This window comes from Cyprinus carpio, chromosome B22 (assembly GCF_018340385.1).
Source record: "Cyprinus carpio isolate SPL01 chromosome B22, ASM1834038v1, whole genome shotgun sequence".
Taxonomy (NCBI): Eukaryota; Metazoa; Chordata; class Actinopteri; order Cypriniformes; family Cyprinidae; genus Cyprinus; species Cyprinus carpio.
In genome coordinates, this window is record NC_056618.1 from 30868535 (window position 1) to 30884907 (window position 16373).

The 16373-nt window shown below is 39.9% G+C and overlaps 1 protein-coding gene across 11 annotated transcripts in view; it reads left to right on the plus strand.

Moving 5' to 3' along the window:
- dock3 (dedicator of cytokinesis 3) overlaps nucleotides 1-16373 on the plus strand; it is a 189812-nt gene that overhangs the window by 50964 nt on the left and 122475 nt on the right. The gene's annotated exons all lie outside the window — the stretch shown is intronic.

The following is a 16373-nucleotide window of genomic DNA, read 5'->3' on the forward strand; positions in this document are numbered from 1 at the left end:
ATTTTTGCTTAAAAAGTTCATAAAACCATTCCCATGTAAATTCTCACATTATACAGCACCAACAAATTTCTTTACAGAACAAACTTCTGTGTAATTTGTTAGTACTGAGACTATTTGTTTATAGAACAAATTTAATAAAAAAAGTAATTTTCATGTAAAATGTTCATTAAACCATTTGCGTAAACTGACACATTCATTTTCTGTGTAAATTGTTCGTAAAAACCATTGTATATAAATTGTTGTATCGTTCAAGAAACAAATTGTCTGTAAAACACTCTTGCTTAAATTGATTCACCAAGCAGTGCTGACAAATTTGTCTGCGTAAATTTCTGTGCAAATTGATCGGAAAAGCTTTCTTGCGTAAATCGCTGCACAAAACTTTTGTTTTTAACAAAATGGATTGTCATTCAGCAACATGCATATACTTCCATAAAACCATTGTTGCCTAAATTGTATCATCATTCAACAACATGAATATTTTTAAGTAAATTGATAAAACATTTGTTTATAGACCAAACGTCTGTTTGAATTATTAGTATGATACATTTTTATAGAACAATTTTTGTGCAAATCATTCAGAAAACCACTTAAAATCAATTGATCATGGAGTGCAGAATTAATTCATTTTTCATATCCCTGTGCAAATTATTCATATATATTCGTGAATTATTAATATATAAATTGTTGCATCATACAGTTCAAAAACAAATTTTTGTAAAATCATTCTTGCATAAATTTACAAATCACGCAGTGCTGACTAAGTCTTCTACGGAGCAAATTTCTGTGCAAATTTTTCACAAAACCTTTTCTTATGTAAATTGCTACATTATGCAGGGCAAACATATTTATTTACAAAGCTAATTTCTGTGAGTAATTTTTCATAAAACCATTTTTGCATATATTGTTGCATCATGAACATTCAATTTTACTTTTTTACTTTATTTGACAATAAATGTAAAATAATTTTGCCTGTAGATGTGAATCTTATTCAGTTTTTTATTTATTTTGTTTTTTTATTGAATCATATTTATTCAGTGTGTTCTTGACTCCACTGTGCTGGGTTTAGTGTTATCTGAGGACATGTTTTGAAATATACTTAGACACTTCACTTAACAGTGACATCTATTTAAAAGTGGCAGTGAGTAGCTAATATCCACATCATAGACAAGTTTGTGCTTGATATTCAGCTTTTCCTGACCTCACAAGCCAGGTTGAGGCAAGGACAGAGCGTACCGCAAATATTCCTCCCAAAAGACAGATTTTTTCAGGATGAGAGGAGGAGGATGGAGCTTTAAAGAGACTTAGATCTTGTCCGCCGCAGCTGTTTTCTTCAGGGGCACAAACACACAGGCAGGTATTACTGCAGGTGCTGTGTTGCTGAAAATGGTCTATACTGCGGCAGAATTTCTTAAACTTCACTAGAATGTACTGGGAATCACCACATAAGACATCAGAACTGTATTAAGAAAAGGTTTAGTTGTTGTAATACATTTTTTTACTGTATAAAGTGAATGTCAGTCTCAAGTCTTATTACTGGATCGCGCTATTCAAATATATGTCACATCCAGCCATATGTTGACAGATCCAGGAGCTGACATTTCCCAACAATTTTCTTTTATGTGAGTAAAGTTCACCTTACAAAGGACAGCTGAAAAGTTTTATGCATACGCTGACCTTTACAGAACTATGGCTTAACTACGAAGAAGCCCTCATCCAAACCATCAAAGATAAAAAGCTTTGGGCAAAATGTTCTAGAAATCATATGTACGAATGAACAGGAGTGTTGTTTTGATGTGAATGCTCTGAATTCGTGTTTTCACTATAACAGTCACCGGGCAGATACAATAAGGTTAGTTTTGTAAGAAAATAAATAAATAAATAAATAAGAATATTTAGTGCAGTAATTTGATTTGATCTTATTAAATATCTATCTATCTATCTATCTATCTATCTATCTATCTATCTATCTATCTGAATTAATTTTTAATTAATATTTTTATTTTTACAATTTTAATTTTCAGTTTGCAGTTTGTTTACAGTTGCGAGTGTTTGTCAATTTTATTATTAAATAATATAATTATAATTTTTATTTTAGTACATCAAGTTAAACTAAATGAAAATGAGAACATTTTTTTTTTTTATTATAAGTAATGAAAATTTATATTTTAAGGTTTTAGTTTTAGTTAATAATCAGGGGTGCACATAAGTTCAGTCTGGTTCTCATATGAGAACGTGGAGATTTGGTTTGGTCCTCACATTGCAAATGGTGTGACCCATCAAATATAACTTTAAAAAATTGATAAATAACAGTGATAATATTATTGCACTTTATTATTATTTTTTAAAATAAACTAAATAATAAAGTGTGATAATAATATTTTATTTTAAAATAAAAAAGGGAGTATTGAATACAAAACAATTATTTTATAGTAAACTTAAAAATAAAATGCTAATATTTTTATTATTATTATTATTTTTATTTGAACCTTGATTATTATTTTTAATTAGAATTATTTAAATTTTTCATTTTCAAACTTAAAATCAGCAAGTAAGTATATGTGCTTCCGGGTTTAGCGCTGCCAATTGTAGAGCGTCAGTGAATGAAATGTCACAGTTTTGCATTGTGCTTTGAAAATGTTAGCCTAGATTTATGCTTTCAATTTGAATAGAGATCTTATACAGTACAGTTTGTCGATCTAAAATGGTAATTGTGCCTTAACAGCTGTAAAGCATGTCGGTATGCAAATCGTGGTCTGAACTAATTTACACAGTGCATTTCTTATTTTGGTGACGCATGCAGACCTGCAGAACACTTATGTGCACCCATGTTAATAATAAACCTGTATATAAGTAACTATAAGTCTTAAGGAATATGAATACACTTACAGATAGTCTGACTATACACATTTTTCTAAATACATATTCTTACTAAAATTATTCTTATTATATATGTTAGTTATATGTTAGTTAGTTATGTAAGTATACAACAAGATATACAAGTCTGAATATGTATTTTATATATATACAGTATATATATATATATATATGCTGTCAAACGATTAATCGCGATTAATCACATTCAAAATAGTTTGTTTGTTTACAAACCCAGAAAAAGTTTGTTTACATAATATGTTTGTATACTGTGTATGTTTATTATGTATAGATATAAATACACATACATGTATATATAAAAAAAAAACATGTTATGTTTATATTTTAAATATATTTAAGTAATATAAAATATATGAATATACATATATGTATGTAAATACATATAAATATTTAAAAAAATATATGCTGTATGTGTGTGTCTTTATATATACATAATAAATATACACCGTACACATACATATATTATGTAAGCTATAACTTTATTTTGGATGCGATTAATCGAGATTAATCATTTGACAGCACTAATATTACTATATTATAAATATATATTTATACATTTATATATTTATACATTGCAAAACAATATGTTTTCAGATTTACAACTCTGGATTTACATTATCTATTTTACTGAATAGTATGTTAATAGTATTTTTAGCTTAGTAAAATCACATTTAGACTACATATTCAAGATATACAGTACATAGCCTACTCACATCATATATGTTAATGAATTAATATGTTAAACTCACTGTGAACTTATAAATGCAGCCATTGTTGAATATAGCTGATTTTGGCCATCCGTTATGTGCAGGTGTGCCATGCCGCATGCCAGTTCACACTTTACTCGAGGTGACAATCCATAGGGCTGCCTTTGTGTTCGCTTTGTGTGTGCATGCCATGTGGCAAGACCTCAAAGTGCCCGCCGGAGGTGCCCGTGATGCCCACTGTATGCGGAGTCCAGAGCAGTGCGCTCCACGGCCAATCCTTGCTAATCTTCTATAGAGGTGACACTGGGCTGGCACCTGTTCCTAAATTCATGTGCCAAGCCTGCGCTGTGAGAACCACAGGGTTGTACTCACAGTGTGAATGAGGTGGGAAACTTGTGCGAAGAAAGCTCGCCACCCAAACTGTTTGGAATTCCTGCTCACAGTTTTTCCCCTTTTTAAAATTAAAATTTTTACAGTCGCATGAAGCGTGAAACTCAAATTCCCCATGATGGGACTCATTTTAAACACAAAGTAGAATTGGTTTCTGTATAAACTGTTCGTTAAAACTAATCTTGCATAAATTGTTGCATTGTTCAGCACTAACACATTTGTTTTAGTGCTCGATCGTAATATTTTTAAATAAACTGCCTTTCTGTGAAGTAGAGATATGAATATTGGTTTAAAATGAAAAAAAAAAATTGTTGCATCAAGCAGTGTTAAAGCATTTGTTTACAGTATGAATCTTGTTGTAAATTGAAAGACTATTCTTAGGTAAACTTGTTTTGTAGCACAAATATACATTTTGGTTTAAATGTTTCATAAAACCATAATGCAGCATTAAAACACATTTGTTTACAGAAATAATTTTGGTGCTAATTATGAATTTCATAAAACAATCATGTTGTGAAGAACACAAACTTCAATTCATAGATCATTTTTACATCACTTGTTTACAGAACAAATTTCTTGTTGCTTAGCAGAGATATACATTTTGGCTTAAATTGTTCAAAAACATTCTTATGTAAATCTTACAAAAAAATCTGTGTAAAATATTTTTCAAATGTATATATATATATATATGTGTATATTTTTTTTTATATATATATATATATATATATATTTTTTTTAATATATATATATATCATAAATTATTGCTTCATGCAATGCCAATGTAAAGTGTAAAGTTCTTAAACGTATTCTTATGTAAACTGACTGAATTTTGGTATAAATTGTAAAGTTTGTCAAATTATTCTTCCAAAAATGTCTTGCTCTGAAACACAAATATAAAATTAAACTATTCTTATGTAAATTGTTGCATCATGCACCATTAGAATGTCTCGGTTATGTATGGTAACCCTCGTTCCCTGAAGGAGGGAATGGAGACGTCACGTCGGTTACTGACAAATTAGGATATCGCTTCGATAGACCAAACTACTTCAGCTGTAAGCTAAATGAGCCAATGCACATTGGCATGCAGTTATTGCATCCAGCTGCCGCTGATCACAGCGTGAGTATAATAAGGCAGCAGGTGGAATGCATGCCAGGTTTTCGATGAGGAGCCGAGCTGGTGAGTGGGTTACCATATGTAACCGAGATGTACCCTTTCAGTCGGTCACACTCAACGTCACATCAGCGACAGACGAATTGGGATCCCTGTGGTAGTGCTTCATTCCCCTTCTGTCGGCCTCCGTAACAGACAAAGTGCTGGTCTGAGGACCTGAAGCTTTGTGTCCGATCTATGTAGGATCTCACTGCTTGGACGGGACAGAGCAAATCCAGGGCTGGGTCTGCCTTCTCTGGGGGCAGCGCCTGCAGGTTCACCACTTGGTCTTTGAAAGGTATAGTGCGAACCTTGGGCACGTAGCTGGGCCGGAACCTCAGGATTACCTGGGAGTCAGCCGGCCCGAACTCTAGGCATGAATCCTGAGTGGCTCGGAAACGTCTCAAAATCAGCTGGACCATCTGGGGATGGAGTCGCCATTCTCCCGCGAGCATTGCTCGAGACAGCTCGTCGGCTGTACGGTTGAGCAGGCCCGGAATGAACCAAACCCCTGATAATGCATGCCCATTGTATGTGGCCCCCCAGCCGGTGGTGTAGGCATCCGTGTAAACGACAGCATGCCTGGAGATCTGTTCTAGGGACACCCCTGCCCGGAAGAATGCAAGATCTGACCAGAGGGTGAAGGTTTGGTGACAGGCCAGTGTGACTTAGACCCGACAAGTGCCGCGCCCGAAGGCCCAACAGGCTGAGGTGCCAGAGCACCAGGTTCCTGTGCTTGCACAACTGATCCCGCGACTGTGGTAGTATAAGCCAATTCTCTAGACAGTTGAGGACACGAACACCTTGCTCTCTGAGGGGAACAAGAGGCACTTCCTCGACTTTCGTGAAGACAAGGGGAGACAGGGACAGCCCCAAGGGTCCGTCCTTTTGAATACAAACCGCAGAAATGGTCTGTGCCACGGAAGGATCGACACATAAAAGTACACGTCCTTCAGGTCGATCGCTGCAAACCAATCTCAGGGATGGACGCACTCGAAGATGCGTTTCTCCGTCAACATCTTGAACGGTAGCTGATGAAGGGTCTGGTTCAAAACTCCAAGATTGGCCTTAAGTGGTGCGAAGAGCAGATCCCGCTATCTCTGCGTCGCCTGTCTCAGGGCCGCTTGCTCTTCCACCCACGCCACAATCCAGTGGGCCATCCTCTGCTTAGAGACGGCATTCCCCTTCTGCCGGCCTCCGTAACAGACAAAGAGCTGATCTGAGGACTTGAAGCTTTGTGTCCGGTCTACATAACATCTCAATGCTTGGCCGGGACAGAGCAAAGCCAGGGCTGGGTCTGCCTCCTCCAGTCTGAGCGCTTGCAGGTTCACCACTTGGTCTTTGAAGGGTGTAGTGGGAATCTTGGAAACGTAGCCGGGCCGGGCCTCAGGATTACCTGAGAGTCAGCCGGCCCAAACTCTAGGCACGAATCGTAGACCGAAAATGCGTGCAGGTCCCCTACCCTCTTGATGGAGGCCAGTGCAAGCAGGAGCAGAGTTTTCAATGAAAAAAAACTTTGGCTCGACTGAATGCAAAGGCTCCAATGGGCCCCGCTGTAGTGATTTCAGCACCAGAGTCAGGTCCCAATAGGGTATGGAGGGGGGCTGGGAAGGATTTAACCCCCTGCCCCCTCTAAGGAACCTGATGACAAGGTCATGCTTACCTAAAGACTTCCCATTCACGGGGTCATGGTACGCAGCAATAGCGGCAACCTGGACTTTGAGGGTGGAGGGAGACAGCCTTCGCTCCAGCCCTTGCTGCAGAAAGGAAAGCACGACCGCAATTGGGCATCTTCGGGGGTCTTCTCGGCGAAAACAACACCACTCGACAACAGGTTCCACTTCAAGGCGTAAGTGTGTCTCGTAGACGGTGCTCTTGCCGAAGTGATGGTGTTCACTACCTCCTGGGGTAGGTCACCTAGAACCTCGGCGTCCCCTCCAGGGACCAGACATGGAGTTTCCAAAGGTCTGGACGCGGGTGCCAAACGGTCCCCCATCTCTGAGTCAGTAGATCCTTCCTCAGAGGAATCAGTCAAGGAGGGGCTGTCGCGAGGAGCACTAGTTCGGGGAACCAGGTCCGAGTGGGCCAATACGGCGCCACTAGCAAGACTCGCTCCTCGTCCTTCCGGACTTTGCACAGTGTTTGTGCGAGAAGGCTCACTGGGGGAAATGCATATTTGCGTAGGCCCCGCGGCCAGCTGTGTGCCAGTGCGTCCGTGCCGAGAGTTCCCTCGGTCAGGGATTAGAACAACTGGCAGTGAGCGGTCTCTGGAGAAGCAAACAGGTCTACCTGAGCGGCTCTGAACCGTCTCCAAATCAGCTGGACCGTCAGGGGATGGAGTCGCCATTCTCCCGGGAGCATTGCTCGAGACAGCTCGTTGGCTGTACGGTTGAGCAGGCCCGGAATGTCAACGTCACGAAGTGACCTCAGAACCTTCCGACTCCAAAGGAGGAGGTGGCGGGCGAGTTGTGACATGCGACGGGAGCGCAGACCACCTTGTCGGTTGATGTACGCAACGGTCGCCGTGTTGTCCATTCGGACCAGCACATGCTTGCCTCGTAAGTGACCTTTGAGACGGTTCAAGGCAAGGTGCACTGCTAACAACTCTAGGCAATTGATGTGCCACTGCAGCTGCGGGCCTGTCCAAACCCCTGAGACTGCATGCCCGTTGTACGTGGCCCCCCAGCTGGTGGTGGAGGCATCCGTGTAAACCACAGCATGCCTGAAGATCTGCTCTAGGGGCACCCCTGCCCTGAGAAACGCAAGATCTGACCACGGGGTGAGGGTTTGGCGACCAGCCGGTGTAACTTGGACCCGAAGTGCTGCGCTTCCACGCCCACCTCGGGACTCGGCCATAAAGCCAGTGCTGGAGTGGTCTCATATGTAACAGGCCGAGCGGTGTAAGTGCCGCTGCGGCCGCCATATGCCCCAGGAGCCTCTGAAAAAGTTTCAGTGGGACCGCTGTTCTGCCCTTGAATGTATTCAAGCAGGCTCGCACCGACCGTGCACGTTCCTCTGTGAGGCGTGCTGTCTGTTCGACCGAATCCAACTCCATACCGAGAAAAGAGATCCTCTGCGTTGGCAAGAGTTTGCTCTTTTCCCAGTTGACCCGAAGGCCCAACAGGCTGAGGTGCCGGAGCGTCCTTCAGGTCGATCGCTGCAAACCAATCTCGGGGACGGACGCACCCAAAGATGCGTTTCTGCGTCAACATCTTGAACGGTAGCCGACGAAGGGCCCGGTTCAAAACTCGCAGATCCAAGATCGGTCGTAACCCACCGCCTTTCTTGGGTGCAATGAAGTAAGGGCTGTAAAACCCCATCCTCATATCGGCTGGAGGGACCGGCTCTATCGGGTCCTTCGCCAGAGGACTGCGATCTCTTCCCGCAGAACAGGGGCATCGGACGCTTTCACTGTAGTGAAGCGGATACCGCTGAATTTGGGGGGATGCCGGGCGAACTGAATCGCATAGCCAAGGCTGATGGTCCACAGGAGCCAGCGAGACGGGCTGGGTAGCACTGACCAGGCGCTTAGAAACCGTACAAGTGGGACCAGTGGAACCACAGCCGTACCTGCCGTGGGGCAGCGAGGTGGAACACAGGGACCCATCTCGGGCAGCTTGTGAGCAGGCCTGAGTGTGGTGCAGGGCTCACCTGGTTCCAAAGGTTGGCAGAGGGTGCGTGAGTAGGGCCTTTGTTGACGCTCTCGAACCGCCCGCTGCTGCCATCTGGCGAAGGAGGTCCGGTGTTTGGCCGTCCGCAACTCTCCGTGCCCTCCTGGGACCCAGAGACAGAGAAAACCGCTCTCTTGTCGAGATTTCCAGATTCTCCCCCGGCCCTCCTCCAGGGGAGGGAGAGGTGCTTTCACCATCCCCCAGAAAGCGGCTACCTCTCTGGGCCACCTGTCCCGGGGCCTCTTGCTCTTCCGCTCACCGCCAGGTTTGACGGGGGCCAGGACGGGTGGGCCTGCCTACGCCCAGCTCTACGGCGCCACTTGCTGGAGGCTGCTGCGGATGTGGTGCGGGAGCGGGGTGGACGCAGGGGGCGAGCAGGCTGGGGTGCTGCAACCGGTGGACGGGTGGAGGCAGCAGCTGCCCGGCGGGCAGAAGGTTGGACCGCCTCAGTCTGCTCCCGTGCAGCCTAGAACTGCTGGGCCAGGTTCTCGACCACGTCACCGAAGAGGCCAGTCTGGGACACAGGCATTAAGGAACTGATCTTTGTCGTCGTCCCTCATTTCAACCAGACTCAGCCAGAGATGGTTCTCCTGGACCACAAGTGTGGACACCTGCAGTAACGCCACAGCGTGTAAGGCAGAAGCAGCTTCCCCGCAAGCCATATAGGCACCGCCGGTTAGACCAGACGAATGCCTCTAGGCCCGGGAAGGGGAAGAGTGACCGACTGAAAGGGAACACACATATTTTGCTTATTCACAAAACCATTTTTATGTCAACTGTTTACACCATTAGTTTACAGAACAAATTTCTGCTTTAAATATTGCCAAACAAATTTTGGTGTAAATTTTACAGTTTTGTAAAGTATTCTTAGTTAAACTGTCTCGATGTCTAGTACAAATATACGTTTTGGTTTAAAGTGTTCGTAAAACCATTCTTACATAAATTGTTGCATCATGCAACATTAAAACATTTGTTTACAAAACAAATTTTGGTGTAAATTGTAAAGTTTTAAAACCATTCTTACAAAATTGCCACACAAATACAAACTTAAGCCATTCTTATGCAAATTGTTGCATTATGCAGCATTAAACACTTTTTTTTACAGAACAAATTTAGGTGTAACTTGTAAAGTGTGTAAAACTATTCTTATTTATACCGTTTAGCAGCAATAAAATTGCAACACTGTTTTTATTTCTATTTCTTTTTTAAAACTTTAATTAACCTTAAAACCAAGGACGAGTCAAAATAATTTTCTGTGATAAAATACAGATGCTTTCAAGTAAACTTAAGTTGCTTTTAACCCAGAATGTTCCTTTTAAGTCCATTATAAATTTGTTCATTATACTTTGCTCTACACAGTTCTTTACAGAGGTATTTGAGCTCTGCTACTGTCCTGTGAGTGTTTGCGTAGTGAGTGAGTGATTATTTGTTTGGCTTTGCTCTGCCCTCACTATTTTAAATCTCTTTTGATCAATTATTTTCATCAGAAATGTTCCACCCACTCTGGTCTGCCTACACACTGACACCCCAGAGCCCGCAGGGGAGCGTCAGGAATGTGTCTCAAACCACTTTCTGCCAATGGAAATGAGAGTAGAGAGAAAGAGAGCAAGAATTTAACTTGAGAAGAGGTTAAATCATTTAATCACAGGCAGATTTGTTTGCCATTATTTATGGATTTGTTCATCAAAGAGTAATACAGAGATGTAAATACTAGATGATTCAGAAGTCAGATCCAATTGCCCGTTTCATTTATAAGGCTTATGCTGCCTTACCATAATTGTAATAAATTGATAAATAACAATTAGCTTAAAAATAAGCTAAATAAGATAAATAACAACGGTAGCTGCTCGCATCTCAGCTTGTCTAACAGACATTTCTTGCTGGATGAAAGACCATCACCTTCAACTCAACCTTGCCAAGACAGAACTACTTGTGGTTCCAGCAAACCCATCGTTTCATCACAATTTCACCATCAAGTTAGGCACATCAACCATAACTCCTTCAAAAGCAGCCAGAAACCTTGGAGTTATGATTGATGATCAGCTAACTTTCTGAGACCACATTGCTAAAACTGTCCGTTCCTGCAGATTTGCTTTATTCAACATTAAGAAGATCAGGCCCTTTCTTTCCGAACATGCTGCACAACTCCTTGTTCAAGCTCTTGTTCTGTCCAGGCTAGACTATTGCAACGCTCTCTTGGCAGGTCTTCCAGCCAGTTCTATCAAGCCTTTACAATTAATCCAGAACGCGGCAGCAAGATTAATTTTTAATGAGCCGAAAAGAATACACGTCACACCTCTATTTATCAATTTGCACTGGATACCAATAGCTGTTTGCATAAAATTCAAGGCATTGATGTTTGCATACAAAACAGGGACTGGCTCTGCACCCCTTTACCTAAATTCATTACTTCAGACTTATGTGCCCTCTAGAAGCTTGCGTCCTGCAAGTGAACATCGCTTGATTGTGCCATCCCAAAGAAGCACAAAGTCACTTTTACGGACTTTTAAATTAAATGTTCCCTCCTGGTGGAATGACCTGCCCAACTCAATCCGAGCAGCTGAGTCCTTAGCCATCTTTAAGAATCGGCTTAAAACACATCTCTTCCAGCTTTATTTGACCCTCTAACTTTTTCACTCACTATTCTAATTCTATTTATAAAAAAAAAAAAAAAAAAACCCTAACTAACTACCTTTTTAATCTTTTTGTATTCTATCTATTTTCTTTCCATTTATTATACAATTATAAAAAAAGACCTCTAACACTAGCTTGCTCTATTCTATTCTTTTTATTTATTTTATTATTTAAAAGCCCTTGCTACGTATACTGTGTTTAGGCTAACTGAGACTTGTTATAGCACTTATATATCATTGCTCTTTTGTTGTTTTTGATTGCTTCCATTGTCCTCATTTGTAAGTCGCTTTGGATAAAAGCGTCTGCTAAATGACTAAATGTAAATGTAACAATTAAATTGATAGAAAAAAATATATAAAATTGGCCTTACAAAAATGAGAATGACATTATGTGCTCTTTTATTTTGTTTTATTTGTGTAGTTTGTGTTTTTAGAAAATGACAAGTTGTGGTGCAATTTTTTTTTTTAATTTATTTAAAACCATCATAACAATTAGAATTTTTGCAATCCAGTTTTATCCAAAGTGCTCAAGGCATACATTAGATCAGTTCATGCATTTCCTGGGAGTTGAATCCATGACCTTGGTGTTGCTATATAATTGTGATGGCGTCTAACGTTAATTCAGTTTGAATGCTGCCCGACCGCACATCATCTGGTGAAAGACATATTTAACTGTCTTAAAGACAAGAAAACAAACAGCCTGCAAGATTAGCACAGACAGCACACAAAGAGCCAAACAATATGGGCGCCTTTGATTGACATGTGGGTGAAGATTTCTGAACGCCTGTGTAGTTGGTTCTTGACTAAAAGTACTGACAAAAAGACAAAACACATTTGCGATATAATGACAGCTTTTCCAAAGCATTTTGTCCAAGACATAATCCTTTTTTTTTTTCTTTTGCTAAATTACACAGTTTTCATTCACATGCTGCAATTATGTCAGTTTTTCTCTATTGTGCAAACTCTGTGACAAAAGATGGAGTGTGGGAAGTGTTTATTTGTACTCTTTTAGATTACTTGGAAACACTTTAAAATTGAGTATGAACTCAGGAGAAATAATGGCACTCCAAATGGAATTGAAGGCAAGCCATATGCGCCAACAGACATCTCTTATATTTGTTTATATGCTACTGTTCAAAAGATTTGAAAAGAGGTATCTTATGATCAACAAAGCTGCATTTATTTGATAAAAAAATCTAGCAAAACATTATCACTATTTAAAAGAACTTGTTTCTATTTGAATATATTTTAAAATGTAATTGTTTTTTGTTATTGAGATTAAAATTTTAATTTTCATTATTATTGTTTTAGGTGTCACACGATCCTTCAGAAATTATTCTAATATGATGATGAAACAATAAAATAAAAATATGCATACTTGCTGAATAAAAGTAACAATTTCTTTTGAAATAAATAATAATCCTACTAACCCAAAACTTTTAAATTGTAGTATTGGATAATATTTTGCTATAAAATTATATACTGTATCCTTTTTATACTCATGCTTTTAGTTTATATTATAATATTGTTTCTGATTCAAATGCATAATTTGTGATGATTTATGGCACAAGTGGTTCATTTTCTCTTAAGTACACAGTCGCACAGCATTTTTTTTAAATTTTCAAATGCTTCTTTATTTTGAATCAAACTTTATAATCTTGTAAAGTTGATTTGATTCATTATTTAGAACTGTTTATAAAAGAAAAACTACACCACTGACAAGGCAGGTTTATAGACTTTCCATACTGAAATCTGGGACGCTCTTTTCCACAGAGCGAGAGTTTCTATTCCAGAATTCAGGCCACAGTGGGCTGTGTCTCCGGAGAGAAATTCCTGCCGATTAGAGCAGATCATTACTCCTTATGGCAGAGGCAAACGCAACCTGCACTTCACAGGGAGAGAGGTCAAGAGGGGTGACGGAGGGGAGAGAGTCTGTTAGAGGGCCCTTCACACAAAACCTGCCTTTTTATCAAGATGAATAAGGGCAGGGAAAGATAACTTTGTTTCCTAGACAAATTTAAACCTGACGTTATTGGTGTCTGTGCCTTGTCACCATCTTTCTAAAAGCATCTCTAGAGGTCAGACGACAGATCTTGATTTTCCGTTAGCTTTTTTGGCTGTTAGGCTATTTCCAGTTCCTTCAGTTTTCATATGTTTTGGTAACACAATAACTTTAATTAACAAGTCTTTACAAAATCAGGTCAGTAGTTCAGGCATGAATATCTATGAAAATATATAAATTGTTTACTGATGTTTGAATGAATTGAATGTACAGTATCATTCAGAATTTGGATTGGTACAATTTTTAACGTTTTGAAAGAGGCCTTTTATGTATGGACCCCCTAAATGGACATGGTGGTGAAATGACATTTCAATGCTACTGTGATGGAAATAATATTACGTTGTAGGAAAACGCAAATGCTTTCCGAGAGAACATAAGTTCTCTTAGAGCAACACGATAATGTCGCGAGAGAATGCAAATGTTTTGTTGGTAAATGCAAAATTGCTTGTAGGCCTGTAAAACTTTCACTCGCAAAACATTTGTGTTCTCTTGCAAAAGTAAAGTTCCTTGGGGGAAAACAATACTTTTGCGAGAAAGCACAAAAGTTTCCCATGTGAATGCAAAGTTTCTCAGTGAAACGCAATACTTTTTCAAGTGAACTCAAAGTTATTCTGTAAAATGCAATACTTTTGCAAGAGAATGCAAAGTTTCTTTCTGAGTGAACGCAAAGTTTCTAAAAAATTCTATAATTTTGCAAGCAAATGCAAAGTTTCTCTGGGAAATGCATTACCTCTGTGAGTGAACCCAGAGTTTCTCGGATAAATTCAGTACTTTAGCGAGCGAATGTAAGGTTTCTTGGGGAAATGCATTACCTTTGTGAGTGAACAAGAAGTTTTTTGGAGAAATGCAATACTTGTTTAATGCAATACAATTTCTCTGAGAAACGTAATACTTTTGTGAGAGAGTGCAAATGACTTCAGACTTTGAATCCATCCATTTGGAGGAGATCAAACATGTTTGATATTTTCAGCAGATTTTAAAACACATTGCAGTGTTTCCCACTAGAGTTGGGCCGATAGACGATGCAATTGTCCATCGCCGATGGCTGATAGACATCACGATGTTGAGGCGGCATCGTGACCGCCACCCCCCGCCCCATACCCCCCGCAATCTGCCGCATCCCAATTCTGTGTTAGGAAAGGAAATTAGTGTACTACGGAACCCATAAAGGGATTAAATAGCCTACGAGATGGGAGGATAATAAATATGTATATATTTTGATGCTTTCTCTCGCAATTATATCGTTGGGTAATTTCGGCCATCAGGGAGCCGCTACTAATACGCAGGGCATTGAAATCGCTTTCGAATGCGCGCTTTCATTTTACTTTCACTTTCAAGATTTGCGATCACACTGAACCTACTACGAAGTGGCAGTACCACACTTTTTACAAGATTAGATATTTGTCAGTGGTGCTCAGTATCTTCAAATCATTCACCATTGTCCTATCAGTCATCTCTCCTTACTCTGTGTATGTGGTAAGTGAACTTTCATATACTGTAATGTTACAGTCTACAGCTAGCAAGCAGCTAACCATGTCCCTTTAGTGGCTCCGTAGAATGCGTTATTGTTTTCCGTGCCTTTCTGCATATGGATTCACGTTATGGGCACACCCATAGACTGTAAAAAAGATGGACGACGCGTCTCCTATTCCTTCCACTAGAAAAAAAAAAACAAATCATCTCAGTATGGCCACTGCCATCTTGAGTAAATGACGTCATTTGGAGCCAGAGTCTGCACAATAGAGATTAGTCTGCACAGTAGTGTCGTGAGGTGGAGCTGCGGAATCAAACTCCCACCCAAACTCCCACAGACCCAATCAACCATAACGACACGCCCTGTTTTTATAGCATCAAATTACTAGCTAAAATCAAACTTATCGCAAAAACAAACAATTGACCAAATATCAGCGTAATAACAACTACCTTAAATGACCAAAACCATCTTTTGGAAAATTGTGTTGGAAGTCTAATTAATTTTGTTTATTTTGACTCAAGTCCCATTCGTTTACATGGAGAGGGTGGGGTTTATGACCTGTACTGGACACCAGAGGGCGATCAAAGAGCCAGCAGCTTCACTTTTCAGGATGTGTGAGGTACACCCAGGCACACCCCAAGTCCCATTCGTTTACATGGATAGCAAGCCGGCTAACCTTTTAGTGGCTCCACAGAATGCGTTATTTGTTTCCCACTTGCAAATTGATATTCTTTTAGTAGTTTTCTTTTAGAGGGGGGGATTTTTAGGTTTGTAGGGTTAGGGGTTTATACGGTGAAGGATGCAAATCAGGCATTACATGCAAAATGAAAGGAAATTACATCAAAATTTTTCTGAAGACAGTTGTTCAGACAGCCGTTTTTTGATATTTAAACATGCAGTGCTCATGTTTATTCAACAAGTCGAAGCCTTTTGGAAAATCTTTTTGTGGCGGTCAGTGTTGATATTGTGGCGGCCCACCATAAATAAATCAATATATGGGAAACCCTGCATTGTTTTCATTTGTCTTGTGCCTCCTAGCAACAATACGCACGTTGACATCATCCTCAGTCGTTTAGTGTATGATGCCCAGTTTTCCTTTGTGACTATTTACAAAGTCGTTAAGTGTATTATGCCTGGTGTTTTAAAAATCTTTTCAGATTTTAAAAGTCGTGTAGTGCATTCCAGCCTTTTTTTTTTCCTGGACAGATACGACATGTCTCTTTCCTCTTTGGACATAAACTATATTTGTGTTTAGATTTTGTCATCTTAAAGCTGTAACAAAATTAATTATTAACCATTTTATTAAGATTATCTTAAGTGACATCCTTCAGTTAGTATTTAAAGTCTGTTTATGAATTATTTACATAGACATTCAATGTGGAAGAGCTTAAATA